Below are 21,652 nucleotides of genomic sequence, written 5' to 3'. Positions count from 1 at the left end.
AATCTGATCAGAAACATGTTGGGCCGTTTTCACAGCTTTCTATTTCCTTACAACCGTCAAACTGAAGTCATTTGGACATTTTGCGCAGAAAAATCTTTCCTGTTTCCCCCCTGGTCCCTAAACATCTTTGCTCCAAGAAATAATTGTATTTATCCTATATGTAACTTGGCAAGCCAGTTAAGAACAAATTCTTATTTACAATGACAGCCTACCCCAGCCAAACCCAGACAATACTGGGCCATTGCATGCCACCCTATGGGACTCCCCATCACAGGCAGATGTGATTCAAACTGGATTTGAACCAGGGACTGTAGTGTTGCTTTTGCACTGAAATACAGAGCCTTAAACCATTGCGCCACTTGGAGGCCCCAAAGAAGCTGAGATGACAGAAAAAACTTTATTGATTTCAACTAGATTGAAGCAGTCATTATATCAATTTATAACATTATTCTCATGAGGGTTTATTTAGTCTTCTAGGGCAACATATAATGACAGGAGAGAAGCCACATGTAACTAATTATAGACAAGCTGACTAACAAATAGCCTACCAAAATGTCAGAAATTATATATTAAGAAAAATTAAATCCTGCAACCTGTCAAAAAAAAAATCTGCCGTCTGACTGTAGTCTACAGCTCATTTTCTATATTAGCGGTTTAGAGTCGGGAGTGGGCCTGAGATTTTCACTTTATCACATATAGTCAGGCGGTTGTGGATGGGTTATTAGCAATTGCGGGTGAACATACAGCTGTCCCTAGCACCACTAGTATGTAACACTGCTACGCTAAATGGACCACCCTAGATTGTCTTACTGCTGAGCTCACATATGCCCTTCTCACTCACATACATTCACTCCTACACACACACACACATAGGGAAAAGGACCGGTGCTCAGTGTAGAGGCTGCAACACACTCCTTGTCTGTAGAGGTCGGTCTGTCCTCAACCTTACAGTCAGTGTCTGTAGAGGTCTGTCTGTCCTCATCCTTGCAGTCAGTGTCTGTAGAGGTCTGTCTGTCCTCATCCTTGCAGTCAGTGTCTGTAGAGGTCTGTCTGTCTGTCCTCAACCTTGCAGTCAGTGACAGGGTGCTGATGTTTATCCAGACTGGAAGGAAGCACATGCTCAGAGGAATAGTCTGTGTACAGTTTATTTTCAGTCATAGCCAGGCAGCACACACTGGCAGAAGATAAAAATTAGGACCTGTCTGTCTGTGAAGGACACAGCCAGGTAATGCTGAAATGGGTGCTGGGACAGTGTGTGAGGGCAAAGCATCAAATCCGATTGGATGAGTGGGGGCATGTGCACTTGAAATGAGAAAGGTGCATAAATGCATGTATGTACACACTAAGAGAAATGCATGTTACTAACCACAGCATCCATTATTTAGAGAGAGAGTGTATTTGTTCTAGAAGGAGAGTGTTCTACAATAGGCAAACACTGAGGCGTTGTCATGGGGATGGCCCATTGTTATGATGAAAACAGATCTGGTGGTGATTGATACACACAAAAATAAAGGTTCTAAATTGTACCAGATAGGGGTTCTTTGGCTTGTAACCATAGCAGGAACCCTTTTTGATATAAAGAAACATGCTGATAAGGTTCTAAATGGAACCTGTATAGTACTATAAAGAACCCTGTCCTAAAATTCTATAAAGAACCATTAAGAAAAGGTTCTATTCAGCACCAAAAAAGGGTTTTGCTATGGCTACAACCCTTTTTGGGGCTACAGTGCCTTGCGAAAGTATTCGGCCCCCTTGAACTTTGTGACCTTTTGCCACATTTCAGGCTTCAAACATAAAGATATAACACTGTATTTTTTTGTGAAGAATCAACAACAAGTGGGACACAATCATGAAGTGGAACGACATTTATTGGATATTTCAAACTTTTTAACAAATCAAAAACTGAAAAATTGGGCGTGCAAAATTATTCAGCCCCCTTAAGTTAATACTTTGTAGCGCCACCTTTTGCTGCGATTACAGCTGTAAGTCGCTTGGGGTATGTCTCTATCAGTTTTGCACATCGAGAGACTGAAATTTTTTCCCATTCCTCATTGCAAAACAGCTCGAGCTCAGTGAGGTTGGATGGAGTGCATTTGTGAACAGCAGTTTTCAGTTCTTTCCACAGATTCTCAATTGGATTCAGGTCTGGACTTTGACTTGGCCATTCTAACACCTGGATATGTTTATTTTTGAACCATTCCATTGTAGATTTTGCTTTATGTTTTGGATCATTGTCTTGTTGGAAGACAAATCTCCGTCCCAGTCTCAGGTCTTTTGCAGACTCCATCAGGTTTTCTTCCAGAATGGTCCTGTATTTGGCTCCATCCATCTTCCCATCAATTTTAACCATCTTCCCTGTCCCTGCTGAAGAAAAGCAGGCCCAAACCATGATGCTGCCACCACCATGTTTGACAGTGGGTATGGTGTGTTCAGGGTGATGAGCTGTGTTGCTTTTACGTCAAACATAACGTTTTGCATTGTTGCCAAAAAGTTCAATTTTGGTTTCATCTGACCAGAGCACCTTCTTTCACATGTTTGGTGTGTCTCCCAGGTGGCTTGTGGCAAACTTTAAACGACACTTTTTATGTATATCTTTAAGAAATGGCTTTCTTCTTGCCACTCTTCCATAAAGGCCAGATTTGTGCAATATACGACTGATTGTTGTCCTATGGACAGAGTCTCCCACCTCAGCTGTAGATCTCTGCAGTTCCTCCAGAGTGATCATGGGCCTCTTGGCTGCATCTCTGATCAGTCTTCTCCTTGTATGAGCTGAAAGTTTAGAGGGACGGCCAGGTCTTGGTAGATTTGCAGTGGTCTGATACTCCTTCCATTTCAATATTATTGCTTGCACAGTGCTCATTGGGATGTTTAAAGCTTGGGAAATCTTTTTGTATCCAAATCTGGCTTTAAACTTCTTCACAACAGTATCTCGGACCTGCCTGGTGTGTTCCTTGTTCTTCATGATGCTCTCTGCGCATTTAACGGACCTCTGAGACTATCACAGTGCAGGTGCATTTATTCGGAGACTTGATTACACACAGGTGGATTGTATTTATCATCATTAGTCATTTAGGTCAACATTGGATCATTCAGAGATCCTCACTGAACTTCTGGAGAGAGTTTGCTGCACTGAAAGTAAAGGGGCTGAATAATTTTGCACGCCCAATTGTTCTGTTTTTGATTTGTTAAAAAAGTTTGAAATATCCAATAAATGTCGTTCCACTTCATGATTGTGTCCCACTTGTTGATTCTTCACAAAAAAATACAGTTTTATATCTTTATGTTTGAAGCCTGAAATGTGGCAAAAGGTCGCAAAGTTCAAGGGGGCCGAATACTTTCGCAAGGCACTGTATATAGAACACGTTTGTATGGTTCTATCTAGAATCTTTATGGAGAACGGTTCTATAAAATAACCTTTCTCAATCTGAAAATCGTTTCGAAGAACCATAATGGTTGTTTTATTCTGGTCAGCCATATTATATTGTTAAATTCCATAGGTGTTATTATTGAATGAATTGACAAATTGAATCAAGTCAGTTACCTCTGGAACAGCTGGGGGTCCCTGAGGGTAGAATTGACAACTAGTGACTGATTTTGTCAACAATTTTCAAATGACAGAAGGCCATAAGTGAGTCTCTCACAAGACACTGGCCATAGTCATATACAGTATAACCTGCAGTAGTGGTGTGCAGTTCGCAGACTCTTTTTAACTGACTCGTGAGTCATGATTTGTATTTCCGAGTGACTCTTTCATTTTAATCGTTTGTTTGATCTAAATTCTAAAGCAGGATTAATACGTGGTCCTCTGGTTCAGCGGCTCCGGAGACGTACTCCTCTGGTTCAGCGGCTCCGGAGACGTGCTCCTCTGGTTCAGCGGCTCCGGAGACGTGCTCCTCTGGTTCAGCGGCTCCGGAGACGTACTCCTCTGGTTCAGCGGCTCCGGAGACGTACTCCTCTGGTTCAGCGGCTCCGGAGACGTACTCCTCTGGTTCAGCGGCTCCGGAGACGTACTCCTCTGGTTCAGCGGCTCCGGAGGCGTGCTCCTCTGGTTCAGCGGCTCCGGAGACGTGCTCCTCTGGTTCAGCGGCTCCGGAGACGTGCTCCTCTGGTTCAGCGGCTCCGGAGACGTGCTCCTCTGGTTCAGCGGCTCCGGAGACGTACTCCTCTAGTTCAGCGGCTCCGGAGACGTGCTCCTCTGGTTGAGCGGCTCCGGAGACGTGCTCCTCTGGTTCAGCGGCTCCGGAGGCGTGCTCCTCTGGTTCAGCGGCTCCGGAGACGTGCTCCTCTGGTTCAGCGGCTCCGGAGACGTGCTCCTCTGGTTCAGCGGCTCCGGAGACGTGCTCCTCTGGTTCAGCGGCTCCGGAGACGTGCTCCTCTGGTTCAGCGGCTCCGGAGACGTGCTCCTCTGATTCAGCGGCTCCGGAGACGTGCTCCTCTGGTTCAGCGGCTCCGGAGACGTGCTCCTCTGGTTCAGCGGCTCCGGAGACGTGCTCCTCTGGTTCAGCGGCTCCGGAGACGTGCTCCTCTGGTTCAGCGGCTCCGGAGACGTGCTCCTCTGGTTCAGCGGCTCCGGAGACGTGCTCCTCTGGTTCAGCGGCTCCGGAGACGTGCTCCTCTGGTTCAGCGGCTCCGGAGACGTGCTCCTCTGGTTCAGCGGCTCCGGAGACGTGCTCCTCTGGTTCAGCGGCTCCGGAGACGTGCTCCTCTGGTTCAGCGGCTCCGGAGACGTGATCCTCTGGTTCAGCGGCTCCGGAGACGTGCTCCTCTGGTTCAGCGGCTCCGGAGACGTGCTCCTCTGGTTCAGCGGCTCCGGAGACGTGCTCCTCTGGTTCAGCGGCTCCGGAGACGTGCTCCTCTGGTTCAGCGGCTCGGGAGACGTGCTCCTCTGGTTCAGCGGCTCGGGAGACGTGCTCCTCTGGTTCAGCGGCTCCGGAGACGTGCTCCTCTGGTTCAGCGGCTCCGGAGACGTGCTCCTCTGGTTCAGCGGCTCCGGAGACGTGCTCCTCTGGTTCAGCGGCTCCGGAGACGTGCTCCTCTGGTTCAGCGGCTCCGGAGACGTGCTCCTCTGGTTCAGCGGCTCCGGAGACGTGCTCCTCTGGTTCAGCGGCTCCGGAGACGTGCTCCTCTGTTTCAGCGGCTCCGGAGACGTGCTCCTCTGGTTCAGCGGCTCCGGAGACGTGCTCCTCTGGTTCAGCTGCTCCGGAGCCGTGCTCCTCTGGTTCAGCGGCTCGGGAGACGTGCTCCTCTGGTTCAGCGGCTCCGGAGACGTGCTCCTCTGGTTCAGCGGCTCCGGAGACGTGCTCCTCTGGTTCAGCGGCTCCGGAGACGTGCTCCTCTGGTTCAGCGGCTCCGGAGACGTGCTCCTCTGGTTCAGCGGCTCCGGAGACGTGCTCCTCTGGTTCAGCGGCTCCGGAGACGTGCTCCTCTGGTTCAGCGGCTCCCGGGGACGTGCTCCTCTGGTTCAGCGGCTCCGGAGACGTGCTCCTCTGGTTCAGCAGCTCCGGAGACGTGCTCCTCTGGTTCAGCGGCTCCGGAGACGTGCTCCTCTGGTTCAGCGGCTCCGGAGACGTGCTCCTCTGGTTCAGCGGCTCCGGAGACGTGCTCCAACCACCAACTGTCTATCATGTAATAATATAGATCATGCTGCAGGCAGCATAGACAAGGGAAATAACTGAGAAATGATTACATGGTGCAAGAATGAATTGATTATTGAATGTTATGGATGGACACAGCTTTGTAGAACCAGAACATACACAGCCTGCTCAACACTCAGAACCAATAGTTTGTGCGGCTGCTACATTTCACAAACGATAGCCTATTGTGCAAATCTCTCTCGCAGCAGTCAAACAGCTGAAGTCGCAAATAGAGCCGGATTTTCCATCACTAATATGTCCTGACATTACACAACCACATTAGATCAACTGGAATGACACTCTCACTCAGGGATGCACAAAAAGAGCTGTGAGCAAATCACACCTTAAAATATGCTAATGAGCTGCCGGCCCTACATTTGAATGATCACTAAAAGAAAAAATAGCCTTTTTGTGAACTGTAAAGAACCATTGAAGGGCTCAAAGGTTTCCCCACGTAGAGCCATCACCATTCCCAAAGAACCCTTGAGGAACCATCATTTTTGTGTGTGTAGGACGTCTGTCATTAAGTTTACTGTGGACTCCAATCTGACGTTTCACCCTGCATTTCTGTCTCTCTGTCCAACCAGCCCTCCACTGTGGTGAGGCTTAAGCCCCAGTCCTCACTCTTCACCAATGTCTCTGACCGACAACATTCCTGAATAAAACCCTGTTTACAGGGAGCAACGTGTTGAATTTGTCAGGGGAGCAGATATTCCTCCCGATCACTATCCAGCCTGGAGAGGTTCAAACGTTTACATGACTGCTGTAGCCCTGCATATTATTCAACCACATATTAGTTGTCTCTGTCTGTCTCTCCTTCCGGTGGCTGTTTCATGTCACCCCTTGCAGACAGACCCATGAGAGTTTAACTAGAGAACCACAAAGATCTGGGTAGAAGTTGCCCTTAGGCACAGATGATCTAGGATCAGTTTACCCTCCCCAAATCTTAACGCTAACCATTATGTGGGCCAAACACATAACTGACCTTAGATCAGTTTTTAGGTGTAACTTTCTATTGTTAGATTATACTGCAATGGTCGGAACTAGAAGCACAAGCATTTCGCTACACTCGCATTAACATCTGCTAACCATGTGTATGTGACCAATGAAATTTGATTAGATTTTTATTTCGCCAACATTATCTCTCCACCAACATTCCCTCTAGTCTCGTGCTCATTTGCTAACTGATTTCCGACTTGCTAACTGGTTGAACGCAGCACGTGTATAACTTCAACCAGTTAGTCGAAAACTTCTGAGTTTCCTAGTTCCGACTAGCACATGAACGCGGCATGAATCCCTGTCCAATGACGTCCCTTTTTCAATAAACAGGGTAGGGAAGTATTTACAGTTTTTTGAGAGAGACATGAAAAAGCTGCACCTGTCTGAACTGGTTGAATGTGGAATGTACCGTACTATAACGTAGAATTGTGCAGGATTGTTTTCAAAATCCATTCTGTCCAATGAGGAGGTCTGTTCCAAAGTCATCGACCTGTGTTGTGACAGAGGGAGAAAGTGACTGACCAGATCCAGTCCTTTGCAAATACAGTCTGTGCAAATACAGGAGAGGAGATAAGCAAAACAATCAACTTTAGACTATTGGGACGCTTCCTCTGACTATCGGGGACCCTTGGGGCTAGGTGACTAGGATGTCCGGCAATTAATATAATAATATGCTAGTTAATATAATTATATGGTAGGTAATGGAATAATTGATGAGCCTCTGTGTTCCACTGTAAAGCAACCTGATAAGACGCATGGTGATGCACAGACTCGCAGCAGTGTCTGAACTGTCGGAGAGACAGAGAGACAGAGAGAGAAGAAGATTGACAGCGTGTGAGAGAGAGAGAGTCAAAGACAGAGACCGAGACAGAGAGAGACAGAAATAGAAAGATAAAGAGACCGAGACAGAAAGAGAGACAGGGGGTTGCCCTTTTCTTGTGGCAACAGGTCACAAATCTTGCTGCTGTGATTGTTATTGTGAAGTGGAAACATGTAGGAGCAACAATGGCTCAGCCGCAAAGCTGTAGGCCACACAAGCTCACAGAACAAGACCGCCGAGTTTTGAAGCGAGTAGCATGTAAAAATGGTCTGTCCTCTGTTAGAACACTCACTACCAAACTGCCTCTGGAAGCAATGTCAGCACAAGAACTGTTCGTCAGGAGCTTCATGAAATGGGTTTCCGTGACCAAGCAGCCGCACACATGCATAAGATCACCATGTGCAATGACAAGTGTCAGCTGGAAGGGTGTAAAGCTCACCGCCACTGAACTCTGGAGCAGTGGAAACGTGTTCTCTGGAGTGATGAATCACGCTTCACCATCTGGCAGTTCGACAGACGAGTCTGGGTTTGGCGGATGCCAGGACAACGCTACCTGCCCCAATGCATAGTGCCAACTGTAAAGTTTGGTGGAGAAGGAATAATGGTCTGTGGCTGTTTTTCATGGTTTGGGCTAGGCCCCTTAGTTCCAGTAAAGGGAAATGTTAACGCTATAGCATACAATGATATTCTAGATGATTCTGTGCTTCCAACTTTTTGGTGAAGGCCCTTTCCTGTTTCAGCATGACAATGACCCGTACACAAAGCGAGTCCATAAAGAAATGGTTTGTCGAGATCGGTGTGGAAGAACTTGACGAGTCTGCAGAGCCCTGACTTCAACCACATTGAACATCTTTGGGATGAACTGGAACCCCGATTGCGAGCCAGGCCTAATCGTCCAACATCAGTGCTGACCTCACTAATGCTCTTGTGGCTGAATGGAAGCAAGTTTCCGCAGCAATGTTCCAACATCTAGTGGAAATCCTTCCCAGAAGAGTGGAATGAAATGTTTGACGAGCAGGTGTCCACATACATTTCGTCATGTAGTGTACAAGCGGAACAACACTCTCAGTTATCGGTTGAGACAAAGTAGAGTGTGTGTGTGTGAAACCAAAGCGTGCGTGCGTGTGTGTACTGTACATGTGTGTGTACTTAAATGTAATGTAATGTAATGTACTGTACATGTGTGTGTGTGTGTGTGTGTACTGTGCCTGTACTGTACCTGTGTGTGTGTGTGTGTGTGTGTGTGTGTGTGTGTGTGTGTGTGTGTGTGTGTGTGTGTGTGTGTGTGTGTGTGTGTGTGTGTGTGTGTGTGTGTGCTGTACCTGTGTGTGTGCCTGTGTGTGTACTGTGCCTGTGTGTGTACTGTGTCTGTGTGTGTGTACTGTACCTGTGTGTGTGCCTGTGTGTGTACTGTGTCTGTGTGTGTGTACTGTGCCTGTGTGTGTGCTGTACCTGTGTGTGTGCCTGTGTGTGTACTGTGTCTGTGTGTGTGTGTACTGTGCCTGTGTGTGTGCCTGTGTGTGTGTACTGTGCCTGTGTGTGTGTACTGTGCCTGTGTGTGTGCCTGTGTGTGTGTACTGTGCCTGTGTGTGTGCCTGTGTGTGTGTACTGTGCCTGTGTGTGTGCCTGTGTGTGTGTACTGTGCCTGTGTGTGTACTGTGCCTGTGTGTGCCTGTGTGTGTGTACTGTGCCTGTGTGTGTACTGTGCCTGTGTGTGTGTACTGTGTGTGTACTGTGCCTGTGTGTGTGTACTGTGCCTGTGTGTGTACTGTGCCTGTGTGTGTACTGTGCCTGTGTGTGTGTACTGTGCCTGTGTGTGTGTACTGTGCCTGTATGTGTGTGTGTGTGTACTGTGCCTGTGTGTGTGTACTGTGCCTGTGTGTGTGTACTGTGCCTGTGTGTGTGCCTGTGTGTGTGTACTGTGCCTGTATGTGTGTGTGTGTGTACTGTGCCTGTGTGTGTGTACTGTGCCTGTGTGTGTGCCTGTGTGTGTACTGTGCCTGTGTATGTGTACTGTGCCTGTATGTGTGTGTGTGTGTACTGTGCCTGTGTGTGTGTACTGTGCCTGTGTATGTGTACTGTGCCTGTGTGTGTGTACTGTGCCTGTGTGTGTGTACTGTGCCTGTGTGTGTGTACTGTGCCTGTGTGTGTGTACTGTGCCTGTGTATGTGTACTGTGCCTGTGTGTGTGTACTGTGCCTGTGTGTGTGTAGTGTGCCTGTATGTGTACTGTGCCTGTGTGTGTACTGTGCCTGTGTATGTGTACTGTGCCTGAGTGTGTGTACTGTGCCTGTGTGTGTGTACTGTGCCTGTGTATGTGTACTGTGCCTGTGTGTGTGTACTGTGCCTGTGTGTGTGTACTGTGCCTGTGTATGTGTACTGTGCCTGTGTGTGTGTACTGTGCCTGTGTGTGTGTAGTGTGCCTGTATGTGTACTGTGCCTGTGTGTGTACTGTGCCTGTGTATGTGTACTGTGCCTGTATGTGTGTACTGTGCCTGTATGTGTGTACTGTGCCTGTATGTGTACTGTGCCTGTGTGTGTACTGTGCCTGTGTGTGTGTACTGTGCCTGTGTATGTGTACTGTGCCTGTGTGTGTGTACTGTGCCTGTGTATGTGTACTGTGCCTGTATGTGTGTACTGTGCCTGTATGTGTACTGTGCCTGTGTGTGTACTGTGCCTGTGTGTGTGTACTGTGCCTGTATGTGTACTGTGCCTGTATGTGTACTGTGCCTGTATGTGTACGGTGCCTGTGTATGTGTACTGTGCCTGTGTGTGTGTACTGTGCCTGTGTGTGTGTACTGTGCCTGTGTATGTGTACTGTGCCTGTGTATGTGTACTGTGCCTGTATGTGTGTACTGTGCCTGTGTGTGTGTACTGTGTGTGTGTACTGTGCCCGTGTATGTGTACTGTGCCTGTGTGTGTGTGTACTGTGTGTGTACTGTGCCTGTATGTGTGTACTGTGCCTGTATGTGTGTACTGTGCCTGTGTGTGTGTACTGTGTCTGTATGTGTGTACTGTGCCTGTGTGTGTGTACTGTGCCTGTATGTGTGTACTGTGCCTGTGTATGTGTACTGTGCCTGTATGTGTGTACTGTGCCTGTGTGTGTGTACTGTGTGTGTACTGTGCCTGTGTATGTGTACTGTGCCTGTATGTGTGTACTGTGCCTGTATGTGTGTACTGTGCCTGTATGTGTGTACTGTGCCTGTATGTGTGTACTGTGCCTGTATGTGTGTACTGTGCCTGTATGTGTGTACTGTGCCTGTATGTGTGTACTGTGTGTGTACTGTGCCTGTATGTGTGTACTGTGCCTGTATGTGTGTGTGTGTACTGTGCCTGTGTGTGTGCCTGTGTGTGTACTGTGCCTGTGTATGTGTACTGTGCCTGTATGTGTGTGTACTGTTTCTGTATGTGTGTACTGTGCCTGTATGTGTGTACTGTGCCTGTATGTGTGTACTGTGCCTGTATGTGTGTGTGTGTACTGTGCCTGTGTGTGTGCCTGTGTGTGTACTGTGCCTGTGTATGTGTACTGTGCCTGTATGTGTGTACTGTGCCTGTATGTGTGTACTGTGCCTGTGTGTGTGCCTGTGTGTGTACTGTGCCTGTGTATGTGTACTGTGCCTGTGTGTGTGTACTGTGTCTGTATGTGTGTACTGTGCCTGTGTGTGTGTACTGTGCCTGTATGTGTGTACTGTGCCTGTATGTGTGTACTGTGCCTGTGTGTGTGCCTGTGTGTGTACTGTGCCTGTATGTGTGTGTGTGTACTGTGCCTGTGTGTGTGCCTGTGTGTGTACTGTGCCTGTGTATGTGTACTGTGCCTGTATGTGTGTACTGTGCCTGTATGTGTGTACTGTGCCTGTATGTGTGTACTGTGCCTGTGTGTGTGCCTGTGTGTGTACTGTGCCTGTGCCTGTATGTGTGTGTGTGTGTGTGTGTGTGTACTGTGCCTGTATGTGTGTACTGTGCCTGTATGTGTGTACTGTGCCTGTATGTGTGTACTGTGCCTGTATGTGTGTACTGTGCCTGTGTGTGTGTACTGTGCCTGTATGTGTGTACTGTGCCTGTATGTGTGTACTGTGCCTGTATGTGTGTACTGTGCCTGTATGTGTGTACTGTGCCTGTGTGTGTGCCTGTGTGTGTACTGTGCCTGTGTATGTGTACTGTGCCTGTGTATGTGTACTGTGCCTGTATGTGTGTACTGTGCCTGTATGTGTGTACTGTGCCTGTATGTGTGTACTGTGCCTGTGTGTGTGCCTGTGTGTGTACTGTGCCTGTGCCTGTATGTGTGTGTGTGTACTGTGCCTGTGTGTGTGCCTGTGTGTGTACTGTGCCTGTGTATGTGTACTGTGCCTGTATGTGTGTGTACTGTGCCTGTATGTGTGTACTGTGCCTGTGTGTGTGTACTGTGCCTGTATGTGTGTACTGTGCCTGTATGTGTGTACTGTGCCTGTATATGTGTACTGTGCCTGTATATGTGTACTGCGCCTGTGTGTGTGTACTGTGCCTGTGTGTGTGTGTACTGTGCCTGTGTGTGTGTACTGTGCCTGTATGTGTACTGTGCCTGTGTATGTGTACTGTGCCTGTGTGTGTGCGTACTGTGCCTGTGTATGTGTACTGTGCCTGTATATGTGTACTGCGCCTGTGTATGTGTACTGTGCCTGTATATGTGTACTGTGCCTGTATGTGTACTGTGCCTGTGTATGTGTACTGTGCCTGTGTGTGTGTGTACTGTGCCTGTGTGTGTGTACTGTGCCTGTATGTGTACTGTGCCTGTGTATGTGTACTGTGCCTGTGTGTGTGTGTACTGTGCCTGTGTATGTGTACTGTGCCTGTATGTGTACTGTGCCTGTGTGTGTGTACTGTGCCTGTGTATGTGTACTGTGCCTGTGTATGTGTACTGTGCCTGTATGTGTGTACTGTGCCTGTATGTGTACTGTGCCTGTGTATGTGTACTGTGCCTGTGTGTGTGTACTGTGCCTGTGTGTGTGTACTGTGCCTGTATGTGTACTGTGCCTGTGTGTGTACTGTGCCTGTGTATGTGTACTGTGCCTGTGTATGTGTACTGTGCCTGTGTGTGTGTGTACTGTGCCTGTGTGTGTGTACTGTGCCTGTATGTGTACTGTGCCTGTGTGTGTACTGTGCCTGTGTATGTGTACTGTGCCTGTGTATGTGTACTGTGCCTGTGTGTGTACTGTGCCTGTGTATGTGTACTGTGCCTGTGTGTGTACTGTGCCTGTATGTGTGTGTGTGTACTGTGCCTGTATGTGTGTGTACTGTGCCTGTGTGTGCCTGTGCCTGTGTGTGTACTGTGCCTGTGTGTGTGCCTGTGTGTATGTGTACTGTGCCTGTATGTGTACTGTGCCTGTATGTGTGTGTATTAGAGGTCGACCGATTATGATTTTTCAACACCGATACCGATTAATCGGACAAGTTTTTAATTATTTATTTATTTGTAATAATGACAATTACAACAATACTGAATGAACACTTTTATTTTAACTTAATATAATACATCATTCAAATCAATGCATCCTAAAAATAAATAATGAAACATTTTCAATTTGGTTTAAATAATGCAAAAACAAAGTGTTGGAGAAGAAAGTATAAGTACAATATGTGCCATGTAAAAAAAAGCTAACGTTTAAGTTCCTTGCTCAGAACATGAGAACATAAAAGCTGGTGGTTCCTTTTAACATGAGTCTTCAATATTCCCAGGTTAGAAAGAAGTTTTAGGTTGAGGTTATTATAGGAATTAAATGACTATTTCCCTCTATACCATTTGTATTTCATATAACTTTGACTATTGGATGTTCTTATAGGCACTTTAGTATTGCCAGTGTAACAGTATAGCTTCCATCCCTCTCCTCGCCCCTACCTGGGCTTGAACCAGGAACACATCGACAACAGTCACACAAAGCAGCGTTACCCATGCAGAGCAAGGAGAACAACTACTCCAAGTCTCAGAGCGAGTGACGTTTGAAACGCTATTAGCGCGCACCACACTAACTAGCTAGCCATTTCACATCGGTTACACCAGCCTAATCTCGGGAGTTGATAGGCTTGAAGTCATAAACAGCGCAATGCTTGAAGCATTGCGAAGAGCTGCTAGCAAACGCATGAAAGTGCTGTTTGAATGAATGCCTGCTGCTGCCTACCACCGCTCAGCCAGACTGCTCTATCAAATATCAAATCTAAGACTTAATTATAACATAATAACACACAGAAATACGAGCCTTAGGTCATTAATATGGTCAAATCCGGAAACTATCATTTCGAAAATAAAACGTTTATTCTTTCAGTGATATACGGAACCGTTCCGTATTTTATCTAACGGGTGGCATCCATCAGTCTAAATATTCCTGTTACATTGCACAACCTTCAATGTTATGTCATAATTACATAAAATTCTGGCAAATTAGTTCGCAAAGAGCCAGGTGGCCCAAACTGTTGCATATACCCTGACTCTGCTTGCACTGAACGCAAGAGAAGTGACACAATTTCCCTAGTTTAATATTACCTGCTAACATAAATTTATTTTAACGAAATATGCAGGTTTAAAAATATATACTTCTGTGTATTGATTTTAAGAAAGGCCTTGATGTTTATGGTTGGGTACATTTGTGCAACGATTATGCTTTTTTCGCAAAGGCGCATTTGTTAAATCATCCCCGTTTGGCGAAGTTGGCTGTCTTTGTTAGGAGAAATGGTCTTCACAGTTCGCAACGAGCCAGGCGGCCCAAACTTCTGCATATACCCTGACTCTGTTGCACAGAACGCAAGAGAAGTGACACAATTTGCATTTTTCGCGAATGCGCTTGTTAAATCACCCATTTGGCGAAGTAAGCTGGGATTCAATGATAAATTAATAGGGACCGCATTGATTATATGCAACGCAGGACAATCTAGTTAAACTAATAAAGTCATCAATCATGTGTAGTTAACTAGTGATTATGTTAAGATTGATTGTTTTTCATAAGATACGTTTAATGCTAGCTACCACCTTGCCTTGGCTCCTTGCTGCACTCGCATAACAGGTAGTCAGCCTGCCACACAGTCTCCTCGTGGAGTGAAATGTAATCGGCCATGATCGGTGTCCAAAAATGACAATTTCAGATTGTTATGAAAACGGCCCTAATTAATCAGCCATTCCCATTAATCGGTTGACCTCTAGTGTGTATGTGCGTGTGCTGTACCTGTGTGTGTGTGTTTGCTGCACCTGTGTGTATGTGTATGTGTGTGTGCGTGTGTACTGTACCTGTGTGTGTGTATTGTGCCTGCTGTACCTGTCTCTGTGTGTGTGTGTGTGTGTATTGTGCCTGTTTTTTTGTGTGTTTTTTTTAAACTAGTCAAGTCAGTTAAGAACAAATTCTTATTTTCAATGACGGCCTAGGAACAGTGCTGTGCTTGTCTGTGTGTGTGTGTGTGTGTGTGTGTGTGTGTGTGTGTGTGTGTGTGTGTGTGTGTGTGTGTGTGTGTGTGTGTGTGTGTGTGTGTGTGTGTGTGTGTGTGTGTGTGTGTGTGTGTGTGTGTGTGCTGTACCTGTGTGTCGTGTGTGTGCACTGTACCTGTGTGTGTGTACCACTGTACCTTGTCCTCGTCAACACTCAAACCTGTGTTAACGAGAGAATCACTGACATGATGTCAGCTGTTCCTTTTGTGGCAGGGCTGAAATGCAGTGGAAATGTTTTTGGGGGATTCCGTTCATTTGCATGGCAAAGAGGTACTTTGCAATTAATTGCAATTCATCTGATCACACTTCATAACATTCTGGAGTATATGCAAATTGCCATCATACAAACTGAGGCAACAGACTGTGAAAATTAATATTTGTGTCACTCTCAAAATTTTGGCCACGACTGTACCTGTGTGTGTGTGTTGTACCTGTGTGTGTGTGTGTGTGTGTGTGTGTGTGTGTGTGTGTGTGTGTGTGTGCTGTACCCGTGTGTGTTTGTTTAGCCAGGTCCAGCGTTCTGGGTAGTGTTGCTCGTAGAAACATGCAGAACAGCACAATGGAACATACTAAGCTCAGGACAAGCCTGACTGGTACTGTGACACCCCACACACACCACACTGGGAAATACTATACACTCTGCGTGGCCTGAACAGATGGTAAACTTGGAACTATGAGCAAAAATACACACGCAGACACACACACAGTCATGCACCCAAACACACCCGTCTTTCTCAATACGGGAAACATACAGTGGATTTCAGTTTACTCCAATGGTATTTATCCAGAGACAAAGTAGAAGTTTTTTCACCAGCCAGACAGACTGCCACAGACACAAAGATGATCTGTGTTAGCAACTAGGAGAATCATCTCTCATCTCCAAATACTTCATCATCATTACCCTGTTATTACCCTATTCTACACTGCTAGAAAACCCATACTCTGACTTTATCTTCCTCCCTTCCTTATTGCCTCACTACTCTTTTCTCTCCCTTCTTCCCTCTGCCCTGGTGATGAACAGATCATGGTCATTGGTCATTGTCCAGGGCCAGTCAGACAGAGAGGGATAGGACCATTTCTCTCCAAGCAGCCATTGCAAAAGTGCAGTCAGTCAGCCATGTTGTCATTTATGACTGTGATTATAAATATCTTCCCATCTAACACATGACCAGTTATAGCCTAATGGAGACTTCAAAATAAATGTGTGCGTGTATTTGTATTTATTAAGGATACGCATTACTTCCTGCCAAGAGAGCAGCTATTCTTGCTGTGGTCCAAACGAGATGAAGGCAATTACACACTACTAGATACCACAATATATCTACAATACAACACATTAATACACACTACTCTACCACAATATATCTACAATACAACACATTATTACACACTACTCTACCACAATATATCTACAATACAATACATTATTACACACTACTCTACCACAATATATCTACAATACAACACATTATTACACACTACTCTACCACAATATATCTACAATACAACACATTATTACACACTACTCTACCACAACATATATACAATACAACACATTATTACACACTATTCTACCACAACATATCTACAATACAACACATTATTACACACTACTCTACCACAACATATCTACAATACAACACATTATTACACACTACTCTACCACAACATATATACAATACAACACATTATTACACACTACTCTACCACAACATATATACAATACAACACATTATTACACACTACTCTACCACAACATATCTACAATACAACACATTATTACACACTACTCTACCACAACATATATACAATACAACACATTATTACACACTACTCTACCACAATATATATACAATACAACACATTATTACACACTACTCTACCACAACATATCTACAATACAACACATTATTACACACTACTCTACCACAACATATATACAATACAACACATTAATACTGTAACGGCGTTCTTCGTTTGTCGAAAGAGAGTCGGACCGAAATGCAGCGTGTTGGTTACTCATGTTTTTAATAGAACAAATGACGATACATGAAATAACAAAAACAACAAACGGAACGTGAAAAACCTATACAGCCTGTCTGGTGAACACTAACACAGAGACAGGAACAATCACCCACGAAATACAAAGTGAAACCCAGGCTACCTAAATACGGTTCCCAATCAGGGACAACGAGAATCACCTGACTCTGATTGAGAACCGCCTCAGGCAGCCAAACCTATGCAACACACACCCCTAATCAGCCACAATCCCAATAACTAAAAAACCCCACTAAGAATTACAACAAACAATAAACCCATGTCACACCCTGGCCTGACCAACTAATTAACTAGAACACAAAATACTAAGACCAAGGCGTGACAAATACACACTACTCTACCACAACATATCTACAATACAACACATTAATACACACTACTCTACCATAACATATCTACAATACAACACATTATTACACACTACTCTACCATAACACATCTACAATACAACGCAATTTTACACACTATTCTACCATAACACATCTACAATACAACACATTATTACACACTACCACAACATATCTACAACACATTATTACACACTATTCTACCACAACATATCTACAATACAAGACATTATTACATTATTATACACTACTCTACCACAACATATCTACAATACAACACATTATTACACACTACCACAACACATTATTACACACTACTCTATCACTACATATCTACAATACATTATTACACACTACTCTACCACAACATTTCTACAATACAAAATGTATAATAAAATATTACATTACAATGTACGTGTGTGAAAGAGTGTGTTTGTTTGTGTGTCAGCTGATCAGAGTTCTTCTAACAGTCTTTTCAGCCACACCCAGAAACAAAATCACAAGCTTATAGTTACCAGACACTACTCCCACCCCCTCCCTCTCTCCCCATCTCTCCCTCCCACCCCCTCCCCACCGCCCCTCCCTCTCTCCCAACCCCTCCCTCCCTCCCTCCCAACCCTCCCCACCGCCCCTCCCTCTCTCCCCCATCTCTCCCTCCCACCCCCTCCCCCCATCTCTCCCTCCCACCCCCTCCCCTCCCTCCCTCCCACCGCCTCCCCACACCTCCCCCCCACCGCCCCTCCCTCTCTCCCACCCCCCATCTCTCCCTCCCACACCCTCCCCACCGCCCCTCCCTCTCTCCACCCCCTCCCCATCCCTCTCTCCCTCCCTCCCACCCCCTCCCTCTCTCCTACCCCCCTCCCCATCCCTCTCTCCCCCATCTCTCCCTCCCTCCCACCCCCTCCCTCTCTCCCACCCCCTCCCACTGTTATTAACTTGCTCTGCTGTCCAATCCTTTCTTGACTACGTCACCGTATCCAGACGACAGCTAGCCAGCTACTGTGAATGCCAGCATTGTAAAGAGAAGTTCATTGGACCACAAGACGACACATGGAGTCTAATGGTTGGTTCATTGATCATCTAGACTTACAATATCCCACCAGACAAGAATGAACAATGACATCCATATCCACAAACTGTATATTTGTGTTGGAGTGAATCACATCCCCTGGTTTTGATAATACAATAGTGACATGACATGAGTCAAATCTACAGGCATATTGTATCAGTCTAAGCATTATAAACTGTATTTCCTGGTTGTTACTGTAGCTGGTTCTCTAGGTTAGTGATTAGTCACATGTGCTGTAGTGAAAGTCAGCCCACTTCCTTCTCCCAGGTCACATGATGCTCCATTCACTTTACTACAGCTGTAAGGCCCAGATAGAGATAAGATAAGTTACTTTCAGTTCCCCAATCCAACAAAGCCGCCAGTCAAAAACACACACACACACACACACAAACACACACACACACGCACACACACACACACACACACACACGCACACAAACACACACACACACACGCACACACACACACAAACCAAAGTGTGGGTGGTTTCACCACCACCTCCTATTCAGAAAGTCCCCCAGCTCACACCCATAGAGGTGCAGTGAGACCTCGGTCTAGGCCCAAAACACAGCCAGATAGTTAGCTCTGTGTCTGCAGCCTAGCTGGTCCCTGCTGCTCTGAAAGAGTCCATTTGGAACAGCCGGAGTCTGGCTTCCTATTGGAATGTGTTGCGGTGGCACTGTTTGTATGGGCAGATAGTGTGTGGAGAGGGAAACCGCGGAGGGGAGAGCCGAGCAGACACAACAAAGAGGAAAACCTAAACATCGCTGAGCATAGGCTAGCCTCTGAGGACCGTTGGGTCAGGAGGGACAGGAAGGGGCGAGGGCTGAGAGGAGTACAGGGAAGGGCGGGGGGAAGAGACAGCCAGGGTGGGACGGGTGGCTTTGGGAGGGGCAGAGTGGAGGGTAAGGAGGGGCAGGCGGAGCAGGGAAGAGAGTAGGGAGGGACCGGAGGAGCAGAGTGGAGGGTAGGGGGACAGGAGGCTGGAGGGTAGGGAGGGGCAGGCGGAGCAGGGAAGAGAGTAGGGAGGGACCGGGGGAGCAGAGTGGAGGGTAGGGGGCAGGAGGCTGGAGGGTAAGGAGGGGCAGGCGGAGCAGGGAAGAGAGTAGGGAGGGACCGGGGGAGCAGAGTGGAGGGTAGGGAGGGGCAGGCGGAGCAGGGAAGAGAGTAGGGAGGGACCGGAGGAGCAGAGTGGAGGGTAGGGGGGCAGGAGGCTGGAGGGTAGGGAGGGGCAGGCGGAGCAGGGAAGAGAGTAGGGAGGGACCGGGGGAGCAGAGTGGAGGGTAGGGGGGCAGGAGGCTGGAGGGTAGGGAGGGGCAGGCGGAGCAAGGAAGAGAGTAGGGAGGGGCTGGGGCAGCAGAGTGGAGGGCAGGGAGGGGCAGGGCAACAGGGTGGAGGGGAGGGAGGGGCAGGGCAACAGGGTGGAGGGGAGGGAGGGAATCTACCCAGGCAGCCGGCAGGAGTTTAGGAGTACATTTCTCCTCGCCACTGATTTGTCCCCTCGCCACTGATTTGTCCCCTCGCCACGATTTGTCCCCTCGCCACTGATTTGTCCCCTCGCCACTGATCTGTCCCCTCGCCACTGATTTGTCCCCTCGCCACTGATTTGTCCCCTCGCCACTGATTTGTCCCCTCGCCACTGATCTGTCCCCTCGCCACTGATCTGTCCCCTCGCCACTGATCTGTCCCCTCGCCACTGATCTGTCCCATCGCCACTGATCTGTCCCATCGCCACTGATTTGTCCCCTCGCCACTGATTTGTCCCCTCGCCACTGATTTGTCTCCTCGCCACTGATTTGGAAGGTCTATCTCGTCCACCTGATGGATAAGGTTAGGATTTAGGGAGGGAAAGCTGATCCTAGATCTGTACCAGAAAGGCTACTCCGGTCCTAAGCTCCTCACTGAGTAGTAGGCTCCTAACTCCACCACGGTTAGGCTAAGTCTCACTTTAACTACAGGCTTTAACTAAGGCCCTTACATCAGTAACAGGCTCACAGAACTGAAGTCCACAGTAAAGGGTCTGCTTCACACCCATTAGTCTTTGTGTTGTCAAACAGAGGATGCTTCATTAGTATTCTGTCCAATAAACACGACTCATTTGAAGCCTGTTATGCTCTCTGAAAAAAGATTGTGTACAAACACACACACAAACACACACCCATCAAATCCGTGTCTGTGCAAAGCTTAACGTTTGTTTATGTTGTGCCGGGGAAAGGACACGGCACTCCTCTAGCTTTGCAATAGCTGCTGAAAAAATAATGAAAAGCTTAAGTTAGGCTAAATCTCCCACCTTTCACAACATTATGCAAGAAGAGACAGGGGCTGCTGCATGCCGCTACTGGGACCAGTCCATATTTAATTGGTGATCAATCTCCAGATGGAAAAAGCTCATAGGTGGAATGTGTTGATGCTAGGGTAAATATTATTTAGACTTATCTAAAGGAAAGTCAAAATTAATAAAGATAATATTTTATAGTATACTCTGGAACAGTTATCATCTCATTATACTGAGGATAAACATTTATGTGAATTCATGGGCATAGAATAGAGAAATCCCACCTGCTTGAGGACAAGAGGTTAGCGTACATTAGAACACTACATGCAAACACATAGCTAAGTATCTTACCACTCATGTTAGGGGTAGATTTATATTCATGTGTATTGTACTGTAGAGCATTGACATGGTTAATGTTCAGTACAGTTGCTCAGGACCTGGTTTATGCCGGTTTCCTTTACGGAGCTTTAGCTGATTCCATCAGGTCTGTCAATCACTATAAAGTGTGTCAGTTAGAGGAAAGACTGGAGCAAAGTGGATTAAGTCTCTATAGCCAAGCCACACATACAGGCTCCAGGGGGTTGGCAATGGCTGCAGCCTGCCATGAAGTAGACTACCACACACACAGACACAGAGCAAACTGTTTTGCAATGAGATGGAGGTTCATTATTCTGTGTCTATGGATATGAAATCCCTACTGATATGACAGGCTACTGTACACAAATACAAGTGTACGACCCAGGTTCACCTATATCTGCGTGGATGTTGACTTACTAAATAAAAAAGTCATCTCAGGTGACACACATACAGGATAAAAAAAGGTTGGAAGGTAGAAGTACTGTTTCTGCTAATAGATGCCATCGGGTCTCGGTGGAATCACTCCTACAGTGTTGTACTTTCAAACACAAAAGCTTCAGGTAAAACAGCATATTCTCCAGCTTAAATAAACAGCGTTGTATGAATACACTGCACTGTAAGCATCATGCCATGCACCCCAATAAAACG

The 21,652-nt window shown here is 46.8% G+C and overlaps 1 protein-coding gene across 1 annotated transcript in view; it reads right to left on the bottom strand.

Moving 5' to 3' along the window:
• LOC135511981 (UBA-like domain-containing protein 1) overlaps positions 1–21,652 on the bottom strand; it is a 32,841-nt gene that overhangs the window by 9,361 nt on the left and 1,828 nt on the right. The gene's annotated exons all lie outside the window — the stretch shown is intronic.

The sequence above is a fragment of the Oncorhynchus masou genome, chromosome 24 (assembly GCF_036934945.1).
Source record: "Oncorhynchus masou masou isolate Uvic2021 chromosome 24, UVic_Omas_1.1, whole genome shotgun sequence".
Classification (NCBI taxonomy): domain Eukaryota; kingdom Metazoa; phylum Chordata; class Actinopteri; order Salmoniformes; family Salmonidae; genus Oncorhynchus; species Oncorhynchus masou.
This window is presented reverse-complemented; position numbering and strand designations above follow the sequence as displayed.